General features: G+C 43.1%; 1 pseudogene; it reads right to left on the bottom strand.

The window, feature by feature from the left end:
- Positions 1-296: 296 nt before the first annotated feature.
- Positions 297-8,996, bottom strand: LOC101640533 (annotated as a pseudogene).
- Between the last annotated feature and the right edge of the window lie 18,467 nt (positions 8,997-27,463).

Below are 27,463 nucleotides of genomic sequence, written 5' to 3'. Positions count from 1 at the left end.
ACAAGACACTGCGCTGTCAATGAGGAACACATAAAATAACACTGAGGGACTGAACTGAAATGTGGCACAAACATGACAACTTCCATGCATGCCTCCGAATACCTCCCTTAGCATGGCCTTACAATCTCTAGACTCCAGAGTAGGGGGGAGTACAATTCTTTGAAAGAATAAAAAGTTCATACTTTTGAAGTTTCACACAAGAACTGCAAGGCCAAAACATAGTGATGAGTTGCTTGCCTCTTCACCTCCAGGGCCCAATCTGATGCTTAACTCAATATCACATTAAGTTTTTAGTCTCAAAGAACAACTTTGAGACCTCTGGCATTGAAGCTATTCCCATCAATTAAAACTGATGGAGTTAATTTGGCTCCTGGTCGAAGTGACTGAGTATCGTCAAGTTTGATCAGGCTGGCTTGATTTACATTAGCAGACAGAAAAGTTCTACAACCCGACTTGTATTTAGCAGCAATGCTAAAAAATGGGTGTTGATACTGCCGGCCATTCTAGTAAGGTTTACTGACTTTCAATATTCTCATTAACCTTCTGGTAGACAGAACCTCCAAATTCAGTGCCATCATTCACACAAGTGTGCAACTGGAGGTCTGCAGCCTTATAACCCAGGGCAAAATGATTCTGTGATAGTTTGGATTTGGCTGTGTCAAAACTCATCTGATAGCCAGCAAGCCAATCTTCAAAGGTCAACACAGCCCAACCATAGATGGTTGCTCCAGAGAAATAGATGTCAACATGTCTGCCAAGACTGAGACAATCCTGTTTATAGGAGGCCTTCAACTTCCCACCCTTATTTCCTGTGTGTTCAGGACAAAGATGGTATCAAGAGTCAGTCTCAACCCTTCAGCCAACTTATTCTCCAAAGAGATTTCAGTCCCTAGAGTATTGTCAGTGTTCCATTTTTGGGGTGAAGGTAAGACCCTAGTTCCAGACCTTCTGTTTGGTCTCTAGGTTGCCAGATGCTTCTCCTGTATCAGGGTAAGCATGAGCTGAAGTCGAAAATGCCACTCCACTCCACGACTTGGTTCTCAGGTCAATTTTACTTGCCGAAGAAGGTCGTCTTCAAAACCCTAGAGGGTTTTATGGCTTTAGGAAGTGGTGGATTTCACCTTTGCTCACACTACATTGGCGGTATCTGTCATGTAGACACAATGCAAAGAGAGGTTGGACAATGTAGTCTGGGTGGCATGCCCAGTAAGCAGAGAACATAAGCATTGGTAAGCACTTAGACGTATGCCACAAAACCCCATGGTCACTAGGATCTATCTGGTCTCACTGATGTTCTGACAGTTCTCTCAGGATGCCAAGGTCCTCTGCTGCTCACAATGTTTGCAATTACTATCCCTCTGCCTTTTATATACTCCATAGCCGGCTGAGGAAACACCCTCAGAAAGACTTCCTAATCCCTCACAGGAGGCATCTCACTCCATCCCGCCGCCGCCTCTTGTAACCTTCTTTCATGATTCTTGTTCAGCACATACAGCAATCCAACCCTTTTTACCTGTCCCATTTGGTGACAATTGATTACTATTTGAGCTGCAGAACCACTGTCACCCTCTTTTTCTGAGCTGTTCTTCCTTCATTCACAAGCACACTGCCCCCTAAGATCCTATCCAATCTTGAGTTACCGTTGTCCATGTGATCCCATAGAGATAGATCTTGAAAGCACAATGCTCAAGACAGACATTTGTAACGAGGTAAGCTAAACTATTTTCTGGTTTAAAGACTTCAGGGGAGGTTTTTTAGAATATCTTAGGATAATAGTTTCGAGGAGTCCATGTGAATTTGACAATCTATTTAGCCATTCTCCTTTTTTGAGCAATATTCAAACGCTTCAGTCTTGGTAGCTTGGAACCAGCCAGCTCTTCTGGTTTCATGAAAAAGGAGGCAATGGTTCATGGTGGCAATGAGGCACACTTGCCCCTTTTTGCCTCCTGTCCTTGACTTTCTGTCTTCCTCTGTTTCTCCAGGTATACAGAGTCCATGTGTGCCTTGGGTGGTCACTGGCATGCATTTAAGACTTCTTGTATCTTCTTCATTGTAATGCAAAACCAAGTGCAAGGCTGCTTGAAATAACCTCATTGTCTGTCTCCTCTTCCTCCAGAATATCAAGGACCAAGTGCATTCTGTTCACTACTGTATGCTCAGTATTTAGCTTAGTATCTGGCTGTAATGATAGCTGATTAAAAAATAATCAGATGATGGAATGGGGAAGAAGGCCCAGAAACATAATGCAGCTGCCATGTTAATTACTAACACTTACACAACACATACTATGAAGCAGGTTAAATCGTCTTAATTAATGTGCTCTATTTAACTTCTCTCATTTGATCTCACTGGGTTCTAATATCCACTGTAATGGCTACACAGAACTCACGGGGGCTGGGGGCAGGGGGAGAATCATGATTAAAGGGTTTATTAAGGAAGTTAAATAGTACTGCTAGTGAGAAGTGCTTAGGGTAGTTGTTTACCAGGGCATGTCTCAAAGTTTCAGGTCTGCTAATGCCTAATGGGGCATACCATTCTGCTGTAAGCCCAGACCCAAAGGCACGCAGTTCCACTTCCATGGGTCAGTAAGCCCAACTTCCCCATCCTTTGCTTCCTCCTCCATCAGCTATTTGAGTAGTAAGTCCCAGTGTACAGGGAGTTTTTAGGTAAGGCCCAGTTCATTCAGTCGGGCTTCCATGTCGAGTTCTTCTGGTACGGCTCTTGGGGGACCTATAAGGGGCCCTATAAGGGGACCTTACATGTTTTGTTCATTATTCTCTCCCTACTGCAAATACATATTGGGCTCTGATTTGAATTCAAGTGAATTGATTTTGGGGTGGCGGGGGACCTCTGAAAGGCCCTTTAGAGACATTCTCATAGCTGTCCAGAGTCAGGAAAAGGCAGGAGACCGAGTGATTAGTTTAACCTGTGTTTGAGAGGTATATCACACATCTTTCTTTTTCAGGAATACACTGTGGGGGAAAGTGATCTTTGGTTGGAAGAGAAAAGGACTCAGAGTAGAGGTTAAGGATGGCGATCTTAATTCTGTGTGTATCACAAAATCATTTAGGGGAGACTACGAGAAAAAATGATGCCCCTGAGCGTGAAGGGATTCTGAAATTCCTTGAGTGGCATTCTAGCGACTCGGTCTAGGCTAGTAACCTGGAACATGTGTGCTTTCAGCCAGTTCCCCCAGGGAATTTTGATCAGAGGTGGGACTGAGAGCTATATATTTAGGGGGTACTGGGGGGGGGGAGAGAAAATAACTCGTTGGAATGTAAAGAAACAGATTTTTGTGATTTCCAGGGGTTTTCCCTATGAGAAAAGCAAAGGTAGAACATATTTCTGAGGGTTTTGGGTTCAATGCTGTTTAGCCCAGTTCACTGGAGTTGGAAAGGAGCCAAGACCACAGAGTGGATGTTCTTTTAAGTTTTGACCAGACCTCATGCTTGCCTAAGGTGTCTTCTGACCATCTTTGGGAATCTGAGAATACGCATAGGTTAGTGCCTAGAGGCCAGTCTTTAATTAATTAATAAGAATTTACTGCAAAGATTATTCAAGTGTGCTCATCAGTTCTCCTGTATCAAAGATAGTGTGTGTGTGTGTGTGTGTGTGTGTGTGTGTGTGTATGTAGAAGGGCTTTTAAAGGACTGTGTACAATGCCCCAAGGCAGGCCTAAAATTAAGGCGAAAAAAGAATCAGTGTTGTACAATTTAGGGTGGAGCACTGCTTTTCTCTATATATGGAAGACCACTAATTTTCAGGGAAAACTTAAACAGATGTCCCTATTTTTTTAAAGGACAGACACACCGTGTCTGACATCTTCTGACTCACAAGGTGGAGGTGGCTCAAACTCTATATCAGCCGAAGGTGGATTCCTCTAAGGCCAGGGTCAGCCATGCTCCCATCCTACAACATTCATAGCGATTCTGATCCCAACTGCCCTTCCCACAGCACTCTGTCTCAGCTACCTTCAGCAACCCATTGCAACGGTCATATAGAACTCACAGGCCATATACACAATTTATTAGGGAAGTTAGCGGGATACAATCAGACATCAGAAATCTTCAGGATACCATTATTTGGTCCAGACAGCCACCTCTTCTTCGCTGCGCCACAGCCACACCTCTCTCTAGTCTTTGGCCTATCCGCCACACAGTCCATGTCACACTTGGGCAATGTTACAAAGCTCTTTGGATGCTGCTGATAAATGCCGCAGCAGAAAGGCCTTCAGCTCCATCAGTCAATAAACCTAGTTCCCCCAGTTAAGTGCCTGGAGGCACCCTGTTCTGCAAGGAAGCCTAAGCTCAAAGCTGCTCAGCTTTACTCTATGGGCTGGGAAGCCCACTGGTCTGTCTGTCTGGTGCTCTGGTGCTTGGTTCTGCTGTTGCCACTGCTCTGCTAATTCTCCGGTGTCACAGCTTTCTGTCCCGGAATCAAAGAGGTTCACTGATGAGTTAGTTAATTGTGCCAGCCTGGCCGATAATCACATGTGGTGCTGGTTGAAAGGCGGAGGGATAAATGGGTGGTGAAGCCTCGCCTTTCTAGTTCTCGGGTCTCTTGTTTTGTGATGGTTGTATTGGGTGCAGCTGCCTTAGCAGTTCCCTGCTTCAGCTTGCAAGATTGACTTCCTCCAAGACATCCCCAAGGAGAAGCCGCATGGATCTATCCCGATGCAGCCCTGGGTGCTGGAGCAGCCGTGTGGAGACCCTTGCCAGTGCTGAGATGCTTACACGTTCACGGACTCAGCTTTCCTCCTGCAGTCGGCATCATTGCCTGTTTTGTGAGGTGGAGGACTTTGTGGACTGGTGTTGGGTTAATGGGTTAATGTTGGACTTGTGGGCTTGGGCAGCATTGGGTTGGGATGTTTTCGTGATGCACCTTTTCTTTACATAAAACTCTCTCTTACACATGAGTCGCTGTGGATTTGTTTCTCCAAAGTACCTAGACTAATACAACTGAACAGGAATCTCAGGGTCCAAAGGGCACATCCCACTCCTGGCTCTTTAGTCTTTTTTTAACTTTAATAAGTCATTTTATTGGGGGCTCTTACAGCTCTTATAACAAACCATGCCTCCATTGTGTGGAGCACATTTGTACATTTGTTGCCATCATCCTTTTCAAAACATGTTCTGTGTACTTGAGGCTGTGATATCAGCTCATTTTTTCCCTCCCTTCCCCACCCTCATGATAAATTACCATTATTTTCATATCTTACACCATCCACTGTCTTCCTCCACCCATGTTTCTGTTGTTCATCACCCTGGGGGGTGGTGTTATATGTTGATCATCTCGATCGGTTCCCCCCCACACACCTTCCCCCTACCCTCATGGTATTGCTACTCCTATTATTGTTCCTGAGGGGGTTATCTGTCCTGGATTCCGTGTGTTGAGAGCTCTTATTTGTACCCGTGCACATACTCTGGTCTAACCAGACTTGTAAGGTAGAATTGGGGTCATGGTAGTGGGGAGGGGGAGGAAGCTTTAAAGACCTAGAGGAATGTTGTATGTTTCGTCGGTGCTTTACTGCACCCTAGCTGGCTCGTCCTACCTTGTGACCCTTCTGTGAGGGGATGTCCAATTGTTTACAGATAGGTTTTGGGTCTCCTCTCTGCCCTGGCTCTTCTGTCTTGATAGTAGTGAAATCCCTTTCTTGAGATGGCTCCTTTTAAACCTATCAGGATGGCAAAGTTGACCAATCTCCTCATTTGACATCTAAGTTCTTACAATCCAACCCTGTTCACGATCACTAACCACGGAGTTATATCCTATCGGCCTCTTCCCCCAACCTTCTCTTACCCAGACCCCTCAGGAAATAGTCATGTGGTTGGAGTTGCAAAGACTATGGCTAGAAGAACCATGTTCAACACGGCACTGCACCATAGTCACATAAGTGAAGAAAACAACAAGTTTGAGCCCTCTGTTTTTTGGGGGGGCTGGGGAAGCTGGAATTAATATTCTATGGTAAAAAGAACAGGAAATCTAAAGCTGTTCACTATATATAGCACAACAGGAAATATGCACCCCAAATTTCCATTCTGAATAATTAGATACATTAAAGAAAGGTAAATACAATGGACATTGAGCTGAGGCGAAGGGGTAGCAGGTGACTCGAGTAGGCAAGAGGCAATGCCCTAACACAGCTGCGATTCCTACTTATACTTGAGACTGAATCAATTTTTCAAAGAAGATCAGTGGTGCCAAATTTAGCTATTGGAAATGCTGTCACCCGATCTCACGGCTGCTCCTTCTGATAGTCTTGAAATTCTTTGCCCAACTGTCAATGGTGAAAATACCCAAGTTTCTCGTCGGGTAAGAGGGAATACTCACATTTCAGTGGCAAAGCGGCAGGGCCTCTTTTTCATGGAGTCAGACCCCTACCTGGTGACCTTCTGAAATAATGCCACAGCAGCCAAAGGCTTTTTTGAGACAGAAACAAAATGGCTCCACCCCCACCCCAGCCAGCCAAGCCCCATGCTGGTCTCCCTCTAGTTGAGATCAGCTTCCCTAGGAGCCCAGATGTATCCTGGCCTCTCTGAGGGCTCAGGAGTTCACCAACTCTTTGCAAGTCTATTTTTGTGAAACCATTTTTGTTTCATTGTGAATCAGGGTGGGAGTTTACATTTCAGATCATCGAACTTTTATTCAACAGTTCAAACGATTTACCAATCCCTCTGGGTAAATTATGCGACCCATCCTTCTTTGATTTCTCCTCTGTGTTTTACTGTGTCTTTCTTCATCCAAGTGAACCTGTGTCAACCTGCTAGCTGATTGCTTCACCATCCCTTCCTTTTGGCTCAAATCTGGGAAAGCACCAATCACATGCCACCTTAAAAGGCTCCTTTGCAGTAGAGGAGAGGGACTGCTTCCTGTCATCAGATTACTAGTCCCATCACAGTGTCTGGCAGACACTTCAGAAAACCTCATTGCCATTGAGCCTATTCTGACCCCTAGGGACTCTATAGGACAAGGTAGAACTACCCCTGTTGGTTTTCAAGACAGTAACTCTTTACAGGAGTAGAAAGCCCCATCTTCCTCTTAAGGAGAAGCTGGTGGTTTCGAACCACTGAATTTGAGGTTAGCAGCCCAATACGTAAAGCCTACACCGGTAGGGTTCCTTGGCAGATAGTAGGTCCTCAATAAAACTTTGCCTTGAACTAACATTTAGCCCAAAGGATAGTGTCCCTGGTCGCTTATAATGACGTTAATTTGTGTCAAAGTTGCTGCTGTGAAAAACCACAGCCCTCCAAGTCTGTCGCTGCTGGGCTGATTGTGTGCATGGAGGCTCCAGTGTAGAACTGTACGCTACAGTGTTTTCTGGGCTGTGCTCTTTTTGGAAGCAGTTTGTCGAGCCTTCCTTCTACGGTGCTGCTAGCAGAGTTCCCACTACCAACCTTTTGGTTAGCTGTTGAATGACGATTGTGCCACTCATTTCTTTTGATGATTATTAAAATGAGCTCTTCAACAGATACAGTGTTTCCTTATAGCAACCATGATCCTGAGCAAAACAAATCAAAACAAAACCTTCTTTTTTTCAAATACGAATTTGCACTCATCTGACTCAATGATATATAGAAAGCAATGATGCTGTACAACAAATGCTATTTGAAAAATAATACGTAATTATCTTCAGGGATGGCTCCATTAATTTCCTAATGGGATTAGCCAGACACATGCATTCTAGACTCAAGGAAAGAGAGCACGTTTGTTGTAACCATTACAGTTTCAAAGTAGTTTCACATATGCTGTTTAATTTTCGTTTCATAACCTCCTTCTGGGTTAGGGAGAAGACCTCTTGTTTTCACGTGCCAGTTTGGACATTGGCACGGATAGTGTAAGTAGGGTGCTTTGGTGGTTCCTGGTTGGGTGATATTTGCCATATTGTGAAAATTGTGAAAATACACACCGGAGCATTTTCCAATGCAACAACCTCCACATTCACCATTCGCTGGCACTGATCGCATGCGTCAGGCTGTGCTACCATTATTGGCACCCTTTTCCAAAAGGGACTGTGGTGGGGTAGCGGTTACCTGCGGGGCTGCTATCCGCAAGACCCACTATTCCAAACCACCAGCTTCCCTGCAGGAAAAGACGGCTTTCTACTTCCACTCTCAGAAACCCCCAGGAGCACTTCTATCCTGTCCTCTAGGGTCACTGTGAGTTGGTGTCAACTCTATGCCAGTGAGTTTGAAGTTGGCTTTTGGCTTGTCCCAAACACTCCACCCTCATTGACATAAGTTCCATGCGCCCCTTTTCTCCTACCCTCGACGGGCATTCATCATGATCTATTTGTTTGTTTCATAGAAGTGAGATCAGACAGTGCTTACGCTTCGGCAACTGATTCATATGTTGAGCATAAGGTTGCCAAGATCATTCAGTGTTGGAACGTACCAGCACTTCCTTTCTCTTCACAGCTCTGTGATATCCCATTGCCTGTTGTCACCACAACTCGTCTGTCCGTTCGTGGGCATCTCCATGGTTTGCAGCCTTAGGCCATTGCTTTCGTGAATGCTGCTGTACAAACTTCTGTCGCATTCTTGCATTTATTTCAAGGTATATACCTAGGCTTGCGGTTGTTGGATCATTTGGTAGTTCTAGTCTCAATTGTTGGAATAATTGCCAAACTGTTTCCCACGATGGCTGTGGATTTGCTCTTTAGAGAACAGGGAGACCAAAATGCTATCTGCTAGCAAGTTAGACCTTTTGATGCACGTGAAGCCTTTTTTTGACAGAGACGAGAAACCCATTGGTCACGTTCTTCAGGGTTGATTAGTACTGTTTCTCTGGCTGTTCGGAATTCAGGTGGCTCCGCAGTACCTGCCAGAGCTGACTACAGAAGGGGTGGCAGCCCAGGGTCTGTCGTCCACACTGTCCTGCTTGCTGCTTTTGCAGTTTGGCCCTGCCTTCGCTGACAAGGATCGCGGAATGTTGTAGAGCAGTTTCGTGGTAGCAGACAATCGGATGCTACTTTTCTGAGCGGCCCATAGGATTCTCATGGTGGGGGAAGGGGAAGCTAATGAATTCAAAAATTGTATGTAGGTCTAGAAATTTGAAAGGATTTCTTGAGATGACAGCCTAGCCTCTCCTCTGTACTGATGAGAAAACAGAGTTCCTAAGAAGGGACGTGACTTGCCCAAGGTCACCCAGGCAGTGGCAGAGCCAGGATTGCAATGGTGAGAGCCTGATAGGTTTCTGTACAGATGACAGGCAAGAAAAGCCACGAGGCACTTCGTCTCTAACATAGGTGGCATGAATCCGAATGGCCTCAGCGGGCCTCAACAACAGTTTCCAGCCCCATGCTCTTTGCTTTGGTTTTAGCTGAAGTAAGATTTGGCTCTCTTGAATATTTTCATTGGCTTTATTATTATTAAGAATAAACCCAAATAGCTACCTTTTCTTGAACACCTGCTAGGTTTCAAGCACTGAGCTATTCCATACATTGCTTCTTTTGTTTAAACCTGCTTCTTTTTCACATCAAATAGCAAACTAGTCATAATTTGCTATCGGTACCATTTTTTCCAACTGCCAAGTGGGAAATTTGAAAGCCTTAAGTGAACATCGATTTTAATCACCCTGTGAGGGCTCCTCTTATGGTTTGGCTCTGTGGGGCGCTTCCCTTCCGAACTTGCTCAGTTTTCTCTCTCACCAAGCTATCTCTGGTTGATATTTTGTCTTAACGATGAGAACAAGATCCTAACCTTTATAAAAGCTATCCCAAGTGTCCTTTGAGCTGCCTTATTTTTGAAACCATATTTCGTACTTTTATTTATTTATTTAAATCATGTTTGGGGGGGCTCATACAACTCATCACAATCCATACATACATCAATTGTGTAAAGCACATCTGTACATTCGCTACCCTCATCACTCTCAGAACACTTGCTCTCCACGTAAGCCCCTGGCATCAGCTCCTCATTTTTAACCTCTCCCTCCCTACTCCCCTCCCCCATGAACCATTCATAATTTATAAGTTATTATTTTGTCATATCTTACACTGTCCAACGTTTCCCTTCACCCACTTTTCTGCTGTCCATCCCCCAGGGAGGAGGTTATATGTAGATCCCTGTAATCGATTCCCCATTTCTACCCCACCCTCCCTCCACCCTCCCGTTATTGCCACTCTCACCACTGGTCCCGAAGGGATCATCCAATTTGGATTCCCTGTTTCCAGTTCCTATCTGTACCAGTGTACCTCCTCTGGTCTAGCCAGATTTGTAAGGTAGGATTGGGATCATGATAGTGGGGGGTGGGGGGAAGGAAGCATGTAGAAACTAGAGGAGAGTTGTATGTTTCATCATTGCTACACTGCACCCTGACTGGCTTGTCTCCTCCCTGCGACCTTTCTGTAAGGGGACGTCCAGTTGCCTACAGATGGGCTTTGGGTCCCCACTCCGCACGCCCCCTAATTCACAATGATATGATTTTTTTGTTCGTTAATGCCTGATCCCTGATCCCTTTGACACCTCATGGTCACGCAGGCTGGTGTGGTTCTTCCATGTGGGTTTTGTTGCTTCTGAGCTAGATGGCCGCTTGTTTACCTTCAAGCCTTTAAGACACCAGACGCTATATCTTTTGATAGCCGGGCACCATCAGCTTTCTTCACTACATTTGCTTATGCACCCTCTTTGTCTTCAGTGATTATGTCGGGAAGGTGAGCATCATGGAATGCCAGTTTAATAGAAAAAAGTATTCTTTCATTGAGGGAGTACTTGAGTGGAGGCCCAATGTCCATCTGCTACCTTAATACTAAACCTATAAATATATGCACATAAATCTGTTTCCCCATCCTCATATACAAATATATTTACTCCCATTTCTGTTCCTGAGGGGCTTATCTAACCTGGATTCTATGTGTCATGAGCTCTTAGCTGTATCAGTGTACATGCTCCGGTCTAGCTGGCAGTGAAAGGCAGGACTGGGGTCATGATAGTGGAGGATAAGGAAACCTCAAAGAACCAGAGGAATATTGTGGTAGAAGTCTTTTTTTCCCCCTAAATGGTTAACTAGCATTTTATTTATTTAAAATCATTTTATTGGGGGCTCGTACAATTATCGCAATCCATACAAAGCATCCATTGTGCCAAGCACATTTGTACATTTGTTGCCATCATCATTCTCAAAACCTTTGCCTTCTACTTGAGCCCTTAATATCGGCTCCTCATTTTCCCCCTCCCTTCCCACTCTCCCCTCCTTCATGAACCCTTCATAATTCATAAATTATTATTATTTTGTCATATGCTACACTGGTAGAAGTCCTTTTAATCCCTGGTTTATTATATACTAATAGTGAAATAATAGCTTGCAGTGATTACACCCTTATTATATGGTAGACATTGTTCTAATGAATTTGTGTGTATTCTAACAACACTCAGGTAGATACTATTATTATGTATGCTTGCAGATGAGCAAATGGATACCTAGAATTTAAGCAAATTGCATGGGGGTCACATAGCTAGTATGTGGATCCTAATCCAGTTAGTCTGGCTTTAGTATCCCAGCTTTTAATCATCACACACATAAATTGTATTGCTTATATATTGCTGCATAAAATCACCCCAAAAATTTAGCAACTGAGAATGTTTATTATCTCAAAGTCTTTACAAAATGTATTGGAGGTTCTTACAGCTCTTATCACAATCCATAGATACATCCATTGTGTCAAGCATAGTTGTACATATGTTGCCATCATAATTCTCAAAACATTTCTTTCTACTTGAGCCCTTGGTATCACTCATTTACCTCCTCCTCCACCCTCTCTCCCTCATGAATGTTTGATGATTTACAAATTATTATTGTTCATGTCTTACACCGACTGCTGTCTCCCTTTACCCACTTTTCTGTTGTCTGTCCCCCTGGGAGGGGGTTACATGTCAATCATTGTCCTCAGTTCCCCCTTTTCTCCCCCCACCTTCCCCTTCCCCTCCTGGTATCGCTACTCTCATTTTTGGCCCTGTATCTCAGAGTTCCTTTGGTCAGGAATGTGACTTAAGTTTGTGCCTCTGGTTCAAGGTTTCAACGAGATTCATGTCATGCTCTCAACCAGGGCAGTTGTCTCATATAAAGGATCAACTGGGAGATCTGCTTCAAGCTCATCCATGAGTCACAGGACTGCCTCGCATCATGACAATTGGCTTTCCTCAGTCTGGCTGATCCTAGAGAAAGCACAAGAGAGAAATAAAAATGGAGGAAGTGACCGTTTCTTTCACACATAAACTTCTCATGCCTGCTGTGTTTTCTTCAGTAGATGTGGGTTCAAAACCCAACCTGCAGTAGATGGGAAGGGTTGCACCGGGTGTGACTACTGGGAGGCTGGGGTCATTCACGTTATCTTATAGGCTGGCAAGCAGATGTGTCTGGCAAATATTGTCCCCCATCACACACAGATTTTCATTTATCTTTGAGGTTTGGCTGGTTTCTGTTTTGTTGTCGCTGTGTGTTAAGGTGAATTTCTCAATCCTTTCTTTTATGGTTTGTGTAGTTTTTTTATTTACATTAATACATTTTATTCACCCTCATATTTTATTTGATAGGAATCATCGTGTCATAGTGATTAGGCATTGGGCTGCTAACTGCAAGATCAGCAGTTCAAAGCCATTAGCTGCTCCACCAGAGAAAGCGGGACTTTCGACTCTTGTAAAGAGTTCCAGTCTCAGAAATTCTCAGGGGCAGTTATACCCTATTTATAGAGGCGTGATGAATTGGTGTCGACTCGATAGCAGTGAGTTTGGCTTGGGGTTTTATTTTAGTTGATGGTAAAACAAAATGGGTGCATAAACTAATATGGTGAAGAAAGCTGATGGTGCCTGGCTATTAAAAGTTATAGCTTCTAAGGTTTTAAAGGCTTGAAGTTAAACAAGTGGCTTTCTAGCAGAGAAGCAACAATCCCACATGGAAGAAGCACACTAGCCTGTGTGTTCATGAGTTGTCGACGGGATCAGGTATGAGGCATCAGAAGACCCAAACAAACAAATACTTTGATGCAAATGATGGGACTTGGAGAGAGACCCAAAGCCCATCTATAGACAATTGGACATTTCCTCACAGAAGGGTCACAAGGAAGGAACAAATCAGCTGGAGTGCAGCATAGCACTGATGGAACACATATTGCTCTAGTTCTTCAATGATTTCTCCTCCCCACTCTCATGACCACAGGTCTACCTTAAAAATCCAGCTAGACCAGAGCATGTACACTGTTACAGATAAGAGCGGTTGACACACAGAATCCAGGACAGATAAAACCCTCAGGAACAGCAATGGGAGTAGTGATACCATGAGGGTAGGGGGTAGGGGGTGGGGAGAAGGGGGATAAATGGGGAACCAACTACAATGATCACCGTATAACACCCACTCCCAGGGGGACGAACAACAGAAAGGTGGTTGAAGGGAGACAGCGGATGGTGTAAGATATGAAAATAGTAACTTATCAGGTCCATAAGAGTGAGAAAGGGTGGGGGTGTAGGAAAAAAAGAGGAGCTAATACCAAGGGCTCAAATAGAAAGAAAATGTCTTGAAAATGATGATGGCAACATGTACAAATGTGCTTGACACAATGGATATATGAATTGTTATAAGAGCTGTAAGAGCCCCCAATAATACGATTTATTATTAATAAAAATGATAGTGATTCAGTTTACAATATTTCATAAAATGTAAGATGGTGTTGGCTATAACAGTTAAAATTATTTTATAAGCTACTGTGATTATAAGAAAAAAGTTCTTCTTGGAGCCTATGACACATCATCTATATTACATATCCTTATTTCAGGGATATTAAAATCTAGAAAAAATAAATCTTTTTGGACTTGATGAATTATGGTAATTATTTTTCTATGATTATCCAGTTGTCTCAATACCTTTTAATAAAGAATCTTCCTCTTCACTACTGATATGAAATGATACTTCATCAGATATGAAATTCTCATATATATTTTCATCTATTTCTGGATTCTCTTCTATTTCATCGACAAGACTGTCAATTCATTTACCAGTGTCACACTGTCTTAATTACTGTACGCAGCCTTACATTTCACTATTTTCCAAGACCAATCCCCTCCAGTATCTTTGTTTTTCAGAAATAATCAAGGCTATCATGAGGGGTTTCTTTAATTTCTTTTTATTATTTTTTGGTAAATATTTTTGAGATTTATAGAATTTTACAATGCCTCCCTTAGTTTCATTGCCACTTTGTGTTCATATCGGCCTGGCATTGAGATAACTGTGACCAACATCAGTATTTGTGTCAGATATACCGAGAGTTCTGACTCACAGTGACCCCATGTGTTGTGGAATCGATTAGTGCTCCCTAGGGTTTTCAGGATGCTGACACTTTGGAAACAGATAACCAACTTTTCTTCGTAGGCACCTCTGGTAGGTTCAAGCCACCAAACTTCCATTAAGTAGCCAATCTCTTAAATGAATCAAATATACCGTGACATAATGAATTTTTATAGGTTTAATGTTTATTAATCAAATATTAGTAGGCTCTTGTTCAATGTACAGCTCTCAATTTATTAACTATGAGACTTTGCTTATGTTACTGCATATTTCTAAGTTTCTGTTTTATCTGCAGTAAGCTAGGAGGCCTGGTGGAGCAGTGGTTATACACTGGGCTGCTAACCACAAGGCCTGCTGTTCGAAACTACCAGCTGCTCCTCGGGAGAAAGACTAGGCTTCTATTCCTATAAAGAGTTGTATAGAGTCTCAGAAACCCACAGGAGCAGCTCTACCCTGCCTTAGAGGGTTGCTTTGAGTCAGCATCAACTCGATGGCCATGAGTTTTTGAGATCTGTGGAAATACTAATTCTAAAAAATATATAATTTAATAATGAAATAAAGAGTAAAATGAAGGTTCCTAGGATTCAAAATGTTAGGACTACTACCCAGTAGTTTAGTAATTTAGTGTTAAATGATTTCCATTTCAATTTTTTCTTTTTAAAAAATTTGTTAAGTCATTTTTGGGGGTGGGAGCCTCTTGCAGCTCATATAACAATCCATACTTCAATTCTCTTTCAATCTTTCTGATAAGCGGTATGTTTAAGTGTGGTGCTCCCATGTATTCTCTCTCAAGCTGCAGCTTGAGGGCGATTGAAGTTTAGGGAACAATGGAATATGTAAGCGAGGAAGAAACTGGCTAGGTGCTCACCAGATCCACTTCCTCTTATTGGGCTCATGAGAACAGTACACTGTCCAGTTTCCTTTGCAGTAAAGTCGGACCTGTGTGAGTAATTCTGGACCACGGAATGTCAGTGGAGGTGATATGTCCTGTTTCCAAACTTGGTCCCTGAGCCATTCTATGTGTTCTTCTATTTCACGTTTAGTCCCTTGTTGCCAACGGAGGACCCAGAGGCTCTAGAAAGTGGCGGGTCCCGTAGATGGTTCCTGTGTCCTCATTTGGAGAAGAGCTGCCCAGGAGAGTTACCAAAAACATCTGAATGGAACTTTGCATGAAGAATAACCATTTACTGTTTAAATCACTGAGATTTGGGGATTATTTGTTACAGCTCCAGCAGTTAACCAAACCCTGGCTAACATACCGACCTTTGAGACCTGTGTAGTTGGCACAGTGACTTGTTCATAGTGGCTGTTTAGCAACTATTCAATAAGTGAATTGTTTCCTCATTTTAAATGCTTTATCACCAGTTGGCAGTTGGTAATGTTTCAGGTATAAGATTTAGTTTCAGCCTAAGGCCCAATCTTTCTCTTGTGATTCGTAGCCAACTTTAGTCATCTTAGATGGGTTTATCATTTTCAAAATTAAATTGGTTTCCGTTCCTGTTTTAAGAACTATACTTTGTAATACTTATAGTACAAAGGTGGGAAAGCGAGTAAAAATAGAGAATAACAATATCCCCCAATTTGGAAGTTCGTGCCTTTGACTCCTCAGGTGAATTCAGTGTTCTTGTGAAGTTTGAAAGGCTTCAAATCATTGCAGATCTACTTTAGAGTAGACCACCCTTCTGCCTCCAGGGGGAACTATTCTGCACCTTTGTTGACTTGATAGCTGTTTGTGCCTTATAACGACAGCAGCAAGTCTATGGGGGTGGGGTTTTCCTTGGGTATTGTTGGCTAGGGTCTTAGAACTTTCACGTTCAGGAAACTCTTCTTTGGGGAGGATCAAATAAAAGCTATGCTAAAGTACTTTGCAAAACAGTCAAGTCCTATACAAGGATAACATCCGTGCTAGCCTTTGTTCTACCATTAAAGCCCCCTTCCTCTTCTTTTGTCCTCTGCACCAGGTAACATGCTTGTCTTTACTGATAGGTCACTTGAAAGGAGGCCACTTGAAAGGCAAGTGTGACACAATCTGCATTGCAGCTGTAAATGCCCAAGGGCTTCAGCTAGAGGAGCATTGTGTTCCTGGAATGTGTGCTGGAAAGGAAAGCCCAGTGGGCATTCCTTAATCCTTCTCTTACAGCAGCTGTCTCTGCTGCATCAGTGAGCCACTGCCCATTTCCTTCTGGAAATCACTGTCCCCTAGTTTCCATGATGCACCCTCTCTTTGTTGCTTCCTTCATCTCTCGTTCTCGCTCCCTTGATTTACCTTTCTTTTCAAATATCTTTCTTCTTCCCTACTTCTTTCCTTCCCTCCTTTCTTCCCACCCTCCCTTCCTTTCTTCTCTTGTTCTGGCCTCCCCTTAAATATCTGTGCCTCAGGAGCCTGCTTAGGCCTCTTCTCCTTCTGCATTTTCTCTGGGTGATCTTTCCTGTTCCCACGACTGATAATTCACCTTCAAACCGGGGTCTTGATCAAGTATATAGAATTCCAGGTTCATGCATTCAACTACCTGTTATGATTTTGCACGCACAAGTTAACAAGTACAAAATTGAATGCATCATCTAACTCCCCATACCTTTGCCCAAACTCCTCCTCTTGTGTTCTCAGTTGCCCATGACAGGACCCTGAGGGTTAGATCCCACTCCTCCTTTTCCATCACCCTACCCATCTAGTCAACAGATCTTGATATTTCTACCTGAACATAGTGGTTGCGAACCCCAAACCAAAGTCACTGCCATTAAGTCAATTGTGATTCATGGTGATCCTATAGGACAGGGTAGAACTGGCCCTGTGGGTCTCTGAGACTGTAACTCTTTACCAAAGGAGAAAGCCCTGTCTTTCTCCCACTGAGCAGCTGGTGGTTGCAAACTGCTACCTTGCAGATCACAGCCCAACTTGTAAACACTGAGCCCCCAGGACTCCTAGTGGTTAAGAGCAAGAGCCTTTAAATAGTTGAAGGATCTTAAGCAAGTCACTATCGCTCAGATCCTCAGTTTATTCAGCAATGACTACCTCCTTGGGCTATTGTCTGGATGAAATGAAATAATGTAAATCAAGTGCCTGCTACAGAGACTGACACAAAATAAAAATCAGCTCTGTTATCCATTTCAAACCTTAAAACTCTCTCCAATGTATACACTCCTCTATCCCCCACTGCTGCTCTTCTAGGTTAGACCAGCGTCATTTCATACCTGCACCACTGGCATGGGCCCCTTACGGCTCTGCTTTGACTCTGTCCCCCTGCCAACCTATCATGCGCCCTGTAACTGGAATGGTATTTCTGAAATATAATCATACGCTTTCTCTGCTGAAAGTCTGTCCATGTTTTCTTAATGAGATCAGGATAAAGTTAGAACTCCTTAGCTTCTCCAGTTTCATGTACATCCTCCCTTTCTCCTATTAGGGGCTTTTCACAACTTTTGGGTCAACCATCTTTCTCTTCCTTTTGTGCCTTCCTTTGATTGGTAACTGTTGATAGAATTTCCTATCCCTACTTAGGTTGCCCTTTCTCCTTTCCCAATCCCTTGAGACTAGATTAGTCACCTTTCTGTGCTCCCCAGTTCTTTGGGCTCATTACTTCCGGTGTCCCTCAGCAACACTGAATTAGCATGGCCTGTTGTGAAACCTCTCCCTCCCAGAAGACTGATGGCAGGCACTATGTCTTCTTCACAGTGGCATTCGCAGTGCTCAGCATACTACCTGATTCATGGCAAATGTTCAATAAATATTTGCTGGAGGAATAAAAAAGTAACTAAAAGCAAAAAACAAAACCAATTTTGTCTAGAAATCATGCCATGTATCCGAATTACTTATTCCCATGTAAATCACGTTTTTATTTCAGGTTAATAAAAGCCTATGCATACCTTTTCATTCTTTTTGAATCATTTTATTTGGGGGCTCATATGTCTATCTCTTTGTGTCAAGCACATTTGTTGCCATCATCATTTTAAAAACATTTTCTTTCTACTTGAGCCCTTGGTATTGGCTCTTCATTTTTCCCCATCCCACACCCTCTCTCCTTCATGAACCCTTGATATTTTATAAATTATTATACTTTTTCAGGTCTTACACTGACCAATGTCTCCCTTCACCCACTTTTCTGTGGTCCATCCCCCTGGGAGGGGAGTATAGTTAGATCATTGTGATCGGTTCCCCTTTTCTCCTCCCACCTTCCCCTTCCCCTCCTGGTATGGCTACTCTCATTATTGGTCCTAAGTGTTTTCTCTGTCCTGGATTCCCCTGGACAGCTCTTTCTTATCTATACCTGTGTACGTGTCCTAGTCTAGCCAAATTTGTAAGGTAGAATTGGGGTCATGATAGTTGGTGGGGTGGGGGGTGGGGGCGTAGCATTAAAGAACTAGAGGAAATTTGTATGTTTTGTGGGTGCTGTGCTGTACCCTGACTGGCTTGTCTCTTCCTTGTGACCCTTCTGTAAGTGGATGTCCAATTGTCTACAGATGGGCTTTGGGGCTCCACCCCACACTCCCACTGATTCACATTGATATGATTTTTTTTGTTCTGGGAAGCATATGCTTTATAAAGCACATTCAAATCAACACAAGAAAGCACTAGAAGTATGCCCCTACTTCTCATGAAGGGATTTTACCACTGACCACCAGTTGCCACTTCTGTACCACACAAATGCACACGCGCGCGCGCGCACATACACACGCGCACACACACAAACTACTCACAATTACTATTTTCCTGCTTATAAATATTAGACCTTCAATGGCAAAAATTTAGTACCTAATCCAGCACAAAGAAAGAACTGTCACTTGAGGCTCAAAGCCTGCTGTTCCAGTGGCCATTTGAAAGCAAACTACCGTGATATCCTAGTGTACACAGTGTCTGCTGTTGAAGTACTCTCAGTAATGTCAGGGGTGTGGTTGGCTGAGCTCTGGAGGAGAAATCACAGTCAGTGATCTGCTGCCAGGCGAGGACTGGCTGGAGTTCTCACCACATCGGGAAGATGAGGCAGGTCAGTTCCACCTCTGTGCTTGGTCACTCACTGCAGGGTGATTAGTGGGACATGTATTTGACTTTTTTCTGTCTCTCCACTGTCTGTTGAAAAAAAAGCTTCCCTTCCACTTCAGGAGCTTGAAAACTGTATTGAAAGCCAACTTTTCTTCTTTTTACAGACAGCTATGTGAAATTGGTCGGGTTGGTGATGCATCATACTGTTTAAACTTGGCAAACTTATTTTTCCTGTTGTGACTTTATTTTGTTTTACTTTACAACTCTTATGAAATAATATAGGAGACATAGGCTGTATGCAAGAATAGGAAGAATCTTGGCCAGATTTCCAACAAAGGCCACCCAATCAGATGGTCTTCAGGACTTGGGATCTGAACCGCAGCCATGGACAGCTTCAGGGGTTTGGGTGAGCCTGCATTGCTCAGATGCACATACATGTGTGTATGAGGAAACAAAAGATATGTTTATTTCAAAACGATATGTAGCTAGCCTCTTCGTAAAACCCTCGTTTCTTTCAGCAAACATTGCATGCTTTCTGTGTACTCTGCTAAGCACTGACTTTCCATCATTAAGGTTCTGTCTGGTATACACAGTCAAATGAATAATCAGCATGCATTTTAAATATGTATGTGTGTATGTATGTGGCGCAAAAGTGATAACTAGTGGCCAATGGAAAAAATCCTAGAACAATTTTTCATCAGAATAGATCCAAAAGAATATCAGGTAGCTTTTTTTCTGCCCCTCCAGCCTTTTTCGGGGCAGGAAGAATGCCCATCTCCTTTTCAGTCTCATATCTAAGTTGGAATTCATGTCTTGAACTCTTCAAGTTCCTTTCTGGAGAGAGCATCGCATACTTCAAAACAGACATTTAGAACCAGAAGCTTAACAGTTCTAGGATTTTCTCTTGGCATGCCTGTTCAGCCGAGCATCATAGACGTGTGAATGTCGTGTGAAGTCAGCCACAGCGCAGGACCCTGTTGTTGGAGAAAGGAGCACCGTGGTAGAGGGTGCGCCCCAGTCTGGTCATCCTTTTCTCAGGTCTAGAACAAAGATTCTAATTTCATCTGAGGGGAAAAAAAGTTAGCGCTTCACACTATTGAAAGTCAGGGTTATATGAGGGGGCTTCAAAAAGTTTGTGGACAAAGAGAATTCAAAGATGAGTACTTTATAGATGACTGCTGATTTTTAAAAAAATCCGTAATGTAGTGGGATGATTAGAAGATGCAAGAGATGGTGTGACAATTATAGAATTGATATCTGTGCACCATTTTCCCAGGTTCTCTTGCAGGAGATGAAGAAAGGAGGTTCCTAAGAAAAATAATACAGAAATACCTTACTTTTGCAACATATCATGCAGACCCTTCCCAGTTATCGATCCTGAAACACAATCTTAAGTAGCTTCATGTTAAATCTACCTGTGTTCCCAATAGTCTTCCTGTGCAATGAGTAGGAAGGATTTGAGGAGGGTGACAAAACAAAACAACCACCAAAACTGCTGCTAATACATGAATACAACAAATTCCCAGGCATATTGAAAGCAAGTTACACTCTACCCTCAGATAGTTCTGATTCGGTCTGTTATATGTTTTCATTTGCTCTCTTCATCTAGTCTGGAAAATTTCTTTTTGTTTTCTTATGCTGCTACATGGATAGAACTAGTCCAATCAAGATTGTTCCATCGTCTTTATCATGTAGATAGAATACCCCCACTGTTGATGCTAGCAACATCACCAGATGCACTCAAGTCCATTCCCACTGTTGGCAATCCCAGATGTGTCAGAGTAGCATTGAGCGTGATGGAGTTCCCAGTGACTGATTTATTGTAGGAAGGCCACCAGGATGGGCTCGACCCTCTAACCAGGGAGTCCCATCAGGAACACCGAAACAAATCAACTCATAATGACCTATAGAACAGAGCACTTCTCCACAGGATTTCCAAAGCAGTAAAACTTTATAGAAGCAGACTGACTGACACATCTTTCTCCAGTGGAGCTGCTGGTGGGTTCCAACCACTGACCGTTTGCTTTGCAGCTACACTGTTTAACCACTGCGCAACCAGGGCTCCTTCCTCGGAACACCAAACCCAAGCCAAACCCATTGGTGTCAAGTTACTTTTGACTCACAGCGACTCTTCATAGATTTTTTTTTTTACTGTAATTCTTTATGAAAGCAGACACCCTCATCTTTCTCCTGAGGAGCAGATGATGGGCTTGAACTACTGGCCTAGTAATTTGCAGTCCAGTGCTTACCTTTCAGCACCACGAGGGCTCCGATACGTAGAACACATTAGATGCTAAATCAGGGTTTGATGAGTGAATAAATGAAATGAAGCAACATCTTAAATTAGACTATGAAATGAGTCACTGAGAGATTAGATCAAAGAGGATGGACATGCAGACCTGCCATAGTAAGTGCTCAATACAGGATCTATAAAGTCTCTAAAATATTTACAGATTTGGTGTGCCATTTTTCTTGAGCATTTTAGTTGAGACAGAAGAGGAAGTGGTGCCAGGAAATATCACCTTACAGATCATAATTTGTGGCTTACAAATATTTGTTCTGCAGTCCCTCTGTGCACATAAAAGACATGGTCTTTTGACACAGAAGCTTCTATTTAAACACAAATGATTCAATTACCAGGCTCTGTGAGAGTAGTTTAAGGAGCTGAGGAGCAGGTATTATATCTGTTGGTTTTGGAAAGTAAGATTGTACACTGCATGCCGATACAATTTTTAAACATTCGCAATGACTAATAGTGGTCAAGTTAGGGTCAGATTCCCGTCTTACGGTGTGGTAAGAATCTTTGAGATTTAGATTGAAAAACTCGTCAAAAACTCGGGCCCCACTGAGCCCTCTAATCAGGAGCGTCTAATGGGATCTGTAAAAACGGGAGGAAGGCAGGCTTGGGGGAGTCCCAGCGGAATATGACTGATCTGAAAGCCTTTGTAAGGAGCCCTGCATCAAAGTTTGCCGTTGCTTGAGCTTTGAATTCCTCCCTCCAGCCGTCCAGTGATGCCACGCTGGTGGCGTTGACCTTGGGGTCATTCTTTTTTAAACAATTATGTTTAATTTGTGAATGTGATTTTCAAATTCAAAAGCCCCCCTGCCCTCCCCTGACTTCCCTCAGTGGAAGAATGTGTGAATTCACACCCATCCTGTCCGATCAGGAGACATTGTCCCCCATCCGGGATATCTGAGAGAATAACGAAATCCCGACCATCAAAGTAGGTCTCCGAGCAAGAGGGCAGCTTCTCTGAGGGCGAACCGAACAGTGCATCCTCCAGTTATCATCTACTTTACTTCTGGGTTTTGTTTCTCTGCCCAGATTGGGCTCAAAAGGAAAACAGGAGGTACAAGCCCTCACTTCTGTTTGTTAATCTTTCTTCTTCTATCTTTTTTTAAAGCAGTCCTCTTTTTCTTCTCCCCCCTCTTTTGCCTCAATGGAAAGAAAAAAAGTTTTGTCAGCACTCCTGTTTCTTTTGTTGTTTTCTTTTTCTCAGAAGTCTTTTTCTGCTTTTATCCTAATCCCAGTCATGCATGAGAGAACAGTTGTGCTCTGTTGTTTGGCGGTTCTGCTAGTTTTGAATCAGTGGGACTCCCTCTTTGTTCTCTTTATTTTCTGAACACAGAAAGGTAAAAGAGTAGGAATAGGGATTGAAACTCTGAAGAAGAGAAACCTATATTTATTTAGATGGAGCCCAGTTTTGGGGGCCGTGTCGATAATAAGGAGGTACAGTGAATAGAACCGAGGTCTGCCTTTCTTTACCTAGAACACTCTGTTTAACTGGTATATCTGAAAAGAGTGCATTTTAACCCCAAACGGGCCAAGCTTGGAGATTCCTGGAAGCTGCTGAATGTGATGGAATGCGGGCTCCTGCTTTCCCTCGGAAGTCTGATACTTGGGTAGCGATTGTGCTGTCATTCAAACCCTGCCTACCTGAGGGAATGCCCGCGCTCGAGAACGGACTGCATGAGAAGGTGGTTGTAAAATTCACAGGAAGATGTGCCTAAAATTGGTCTTTCTATCGGCAGAGCACCGAGAAGCCTGGGTAGCTTTTTCATATTTACAGTTGTGATTTTTTTTTTCAGGCAGTCTTAAGAGACTTGAATGGAGGATGCCTCTGGGAGGGCTTCTTCCTTCATCCTCACAAAACAGCCCCTTTCTGATGTGGTTATCTCTCGTGGGCTTGCTCAGCGTTGTCATGGTGATCGTGTAGGCCTGAAATTTTTCACAGGCTCCAACTCTGAAGTTTTTGAAAACTGTTTTGATTAATTTTTCCTCCACTCCAACTTCTCTCTCACTTCAACTGTTTTCCCTTTGTTTCACACTTGATTTATGGCAGGTTGCTGTCATGGAAATGGATGTGCATTTTGAAATTCCTCCTTTCTGTGCTAATGCAAAGAAAAAAATAACCCATGCAAGGCATGCTCAGAGTTGGTTATTGTTGCTTGCTGGATTTCGACTCTCTGTGGTTGTCGGGCCTAATTCAAAGTCATTCAGGCTCCTCAGTGGGGGCAGTGCATAGCTCCACAGGAAATGATGATCGCAAAAGTCTTCCTGTCGAGCGCCGCACTTGGCACTACAAAGTGCTTGGGGCTGCAGCTACCTGAATAGGGTCGAATTAGACCAGACAACCGCATCATCCCACTTCTTAATCTATTAGAGAGATATACAAGTGGCAATTGTTGATTGCAAAAATGGGATTAAGAGGCTCTTCAAGTGAATTGATTTTCTTGTGAGAACAAAAAGAGGAAAGAGACGCTTTCGTTTGAAGCACACCGCCAGCAAGTTTCCTGAATGGGTCCCACTCCAAACGTTCGAATTAAAACGATCAGCGCTTCCCCATGGGGTGTGCAGGTGAGAGAAATAAACTACTCACAAAAATCGCAAGTTGCCCTCTGAACCCAAGTTGAAGGCATCTGCATCACCAGATGCCCCCCGAATAAAGTAGCCGGTCAAAAGTTGCCTTGTCATGTGCCACAAACATATGGCCATCAGTGGCTCCTCTCAGGCCTTGCACACTCACGTCAGCCTCAGCCATGGCTGGCGGGAGCACCAGGGGAGTCAGACCTTTTTCATTGTCCATTCTCTTGATTTGCCCCCGAGGCTATGTTTCCCCTCCTGAATCAGTCTGCCTATGGGCACTGTGGAGCCGAGGTCCCCTGCACCAGGTCTCTTTATTCTGAGCCCTTTAATGACCAGCCTTGAAGTCCCTTTAGGTTTATGATGCTTGGCTACTTTGGAAAATGTAAATTGCTTCTCTGGAAGCTGGTTGCAAATTGTGTTTTACTTTTCCCAAAGTGCCATTGAGTTCAGAAGGACTTGTTTGTATGTCAGAATTCTCTGTCTTCCAATGGTCCGGTGGCTCAGGCCACTCGGCCACAGGGTGGTTGTACGGGCCTTGAAAGGATAAACAGTGCTGATTTCTAATCAGCTGCTGTTCAGAGCTGTAAGAAACAACCTCATGTTGGTTGAACAGGCAACAGGATCTTGAAAGAAAATAGAGGACATATACACATTAGCTCCCATATTCTCATTTCTAACTGAGTTATCCTAATGCTGGGTCCTTTCTATGGCATGTGGTGAGTCATCAATGTATCTGGAAGGATGCTGATGCCGTGATTTCACCGACTCCACCAAGCTAGGTATCAAGGCAGTGTTTGTTGATTTGTACTAAGGGAAGCCTGTCCCCATGTCGTTGGGGTTTTTCCTCTTAACCTGTCGAGTCAGTCGTCACTGATCACATCAGAAACTGCCTGATGGAGTTGTGGTCCCCTAGTGAGTCTAGAGAGACTGCCAGATCGCAGTCTTGGCAGCAATTTCTGAGGTGAGTTTGAGGGAGCAGGCGGAAACCAAAGTGAGCCAGGGCCAGAGGAAACCCATGCAGCCAGCAGCACGTTGGCTGATGGTTTAGGTTTGCCCTACAGCATCTCGCTATGCAGGTTCTACCTGGGGCAGGTGGGATTAAAAAATATATAGATAGATAATATATAGTTTTTATTAGTTACGTCTTTGTTTAGATAACAGTTGCACAAAAGTTTTCCCTGGGCTCACAAATCATGAAGTGCTCCCCAGCAGAAAGAAAACGTGCATTTACATTAGAATATCATTGCTCGGTATCATGTACTCCTTTCCCTGCATATTCAAGTAAGGCTCTTGCTGGGCGTATTTCACTCACAGCAGCTTTTATTTGAAGCTTAATTCGGAGGAAGCACAGTTTGTTAGGTCTTTTCTTTCCCTCTGAATTTCCTCTCAACCCAGAAAGCAGAAGCATTGGCCTGCATATAACATAGCAAGTATGGGCTACAGTAAAGAATAATTGGATATTTATCATAATGTTGCTTTCCCAGAACACTATTCATTAGCTGCCCATATTTAATTATGTCCAAATTAGCACGGGGGAGTCTTTGGCTAGTGTATTTGCACATGCTATCAATTCTGTCCTAATAAATTAATTTGCTTTTCAGGATTCACCAGAGGCACCGGCTGGGTCTCTGCGTTCCTGCTTGACTGCTCTGACTTTGAACAGGTTTATTCCGCTGCTGTCTGCTAAGCTCGACAGAAAAGCACAATGGCTGCTGATCGGCCTTTTATGGTTGATTGGAAACTGGTGGTCCGCACTGCGGCTCTGGTCAGTGATTAACCCGCCAGAAAACAAACTACACAGGGCTCAGTTGATGTTGGAGGAGGAGGGAGCTCACTTCATTAAGACTTGAAGAGGAAACCTTTTCTTCTTCAGTGCTTGTTCAAAACTTTTCAGGTCTCTATTTAATCACGTAATGCTCTCTAAGTAGCAAGAGAAGCCTGCTGCACAGCAAGTGGTCTTTTGCCACATGACAACTTAGAAAGATAAATTATATATAAATATCTTCATGGTTTTGTGCAGGAAGGAAAGCAATTTTAGTATTACTCTGTGAAACTAATTTACTTGTTTCTTGATTAAAAGAAATAGCTGGGTACACTCCATGCTACCTCATGTGCACAAATACTGGCCTTAATATTTCTTCTGGGCTCTCTTTCTTTGATTGGGTGATTGAGAATTCGGGGGGAAAGTGCCGCCCTTCCTCCCCGTGAATCTAAACAAGGATTTGAAAAGGGTTGCCAAGGAGGACAGGGAGGACAAAGCTTCAAATAATACAGATTATTGCAAAATTGAAAGAAAATAAATCTCTTTCCAGCTGGAGTAGAAGGTAGAACAGGATCTGTGTGGCCTGATTGTGTTTTGGGGAAGTATTGCATTTTCAATATCATCTAATCTCTCTCATTCACTCACTCTCTCATTCTCTTTCTAGCAAACAGCAACCTTAACCTAGCAGGCCATGAATAAAAACCCAAGCAGATTTAGATGCTTCAGGTTTGGGCAACTCCTCACTCTTGGAGTCTACCTAGACTTGTAAGTCAATAAAAATATATACTATGTTGGATAGGAAATGAAAATATCAAAAGATTTCAATGATGCTTTCTAATTTTGAGTCTAAGATTTGTGTTGATCAAAGGCAAATGGGAGTCTCTAATAATTGTTGAGAACATTTTACTTTCTTCAATGGTACTTTCCCCCCCTATAAATCTAGGGATGGGTCGTGCTGCCTGCTGCAAATATATTATAGCACTCTTAAGGAAGTGTGATGAGAAAAAGTTTAATCAAGGAAATATAGAACAAAAATATAGATTGCATATTACAACAGAAATGCAATAGAAAATACCATGGTTTGGGTCTGGTGCAACTGAGTCCTCAAAGTAACATCCTTGCTTTTCAAAACTATAAAGAGCTCTCGTACAGTAGATTTACCCCATGTAATATATCATTTGATCTCTTGACTGCTCCTTCCATGAGCATTGCTTGTGGATCCCAGCAAGAAAAAATCCTCAACAATTTCAATCTTTTCTCCATTTATCATGATGTTATTGATTGGTCCACTTGTGAGGATGTGGGTCGTCTTGACATTGAGTTGTTATCCACACTGAAGCAAACACTTCAAGTCCTCCTCACTTGCAGCAAGCAAAGTTGTGTCATCTGCATATCACAGATTTTTAATAAGCCTTTCTCCAATCCTGATGCCTCATTCTTCAGATAAGCCAGCTTCTCTGATTATTTGATATGAGCACAGATGGAATAAATACGGTGAAAGGACACAACCTTGACCCACACTTTTTTCTGATTTTAAACCATGCAGTATTCCCTTATGCTGTTTGTACAACTGCCTCTTGAT

This window comes from Echinops telfairi, unplaced genomic scaffold (assembly GCF_000313985.2).
Source record: "Echinops telfairi isolate 266 unplaced genomic scaffold, ASM31398v2 ScPeMD7_20;HRSCAF=75, whole genome shotgun sequence".
Taxonomy (NCBI): Eukaryota; Metazoa; Chordata; class Mammalia; order Afrosoricida; family Tenrecidae; genus Echinops; species Echinops telfairi.
This window is presented reverse-complemented; position numbering and strand designations above follow the sequence as displayed.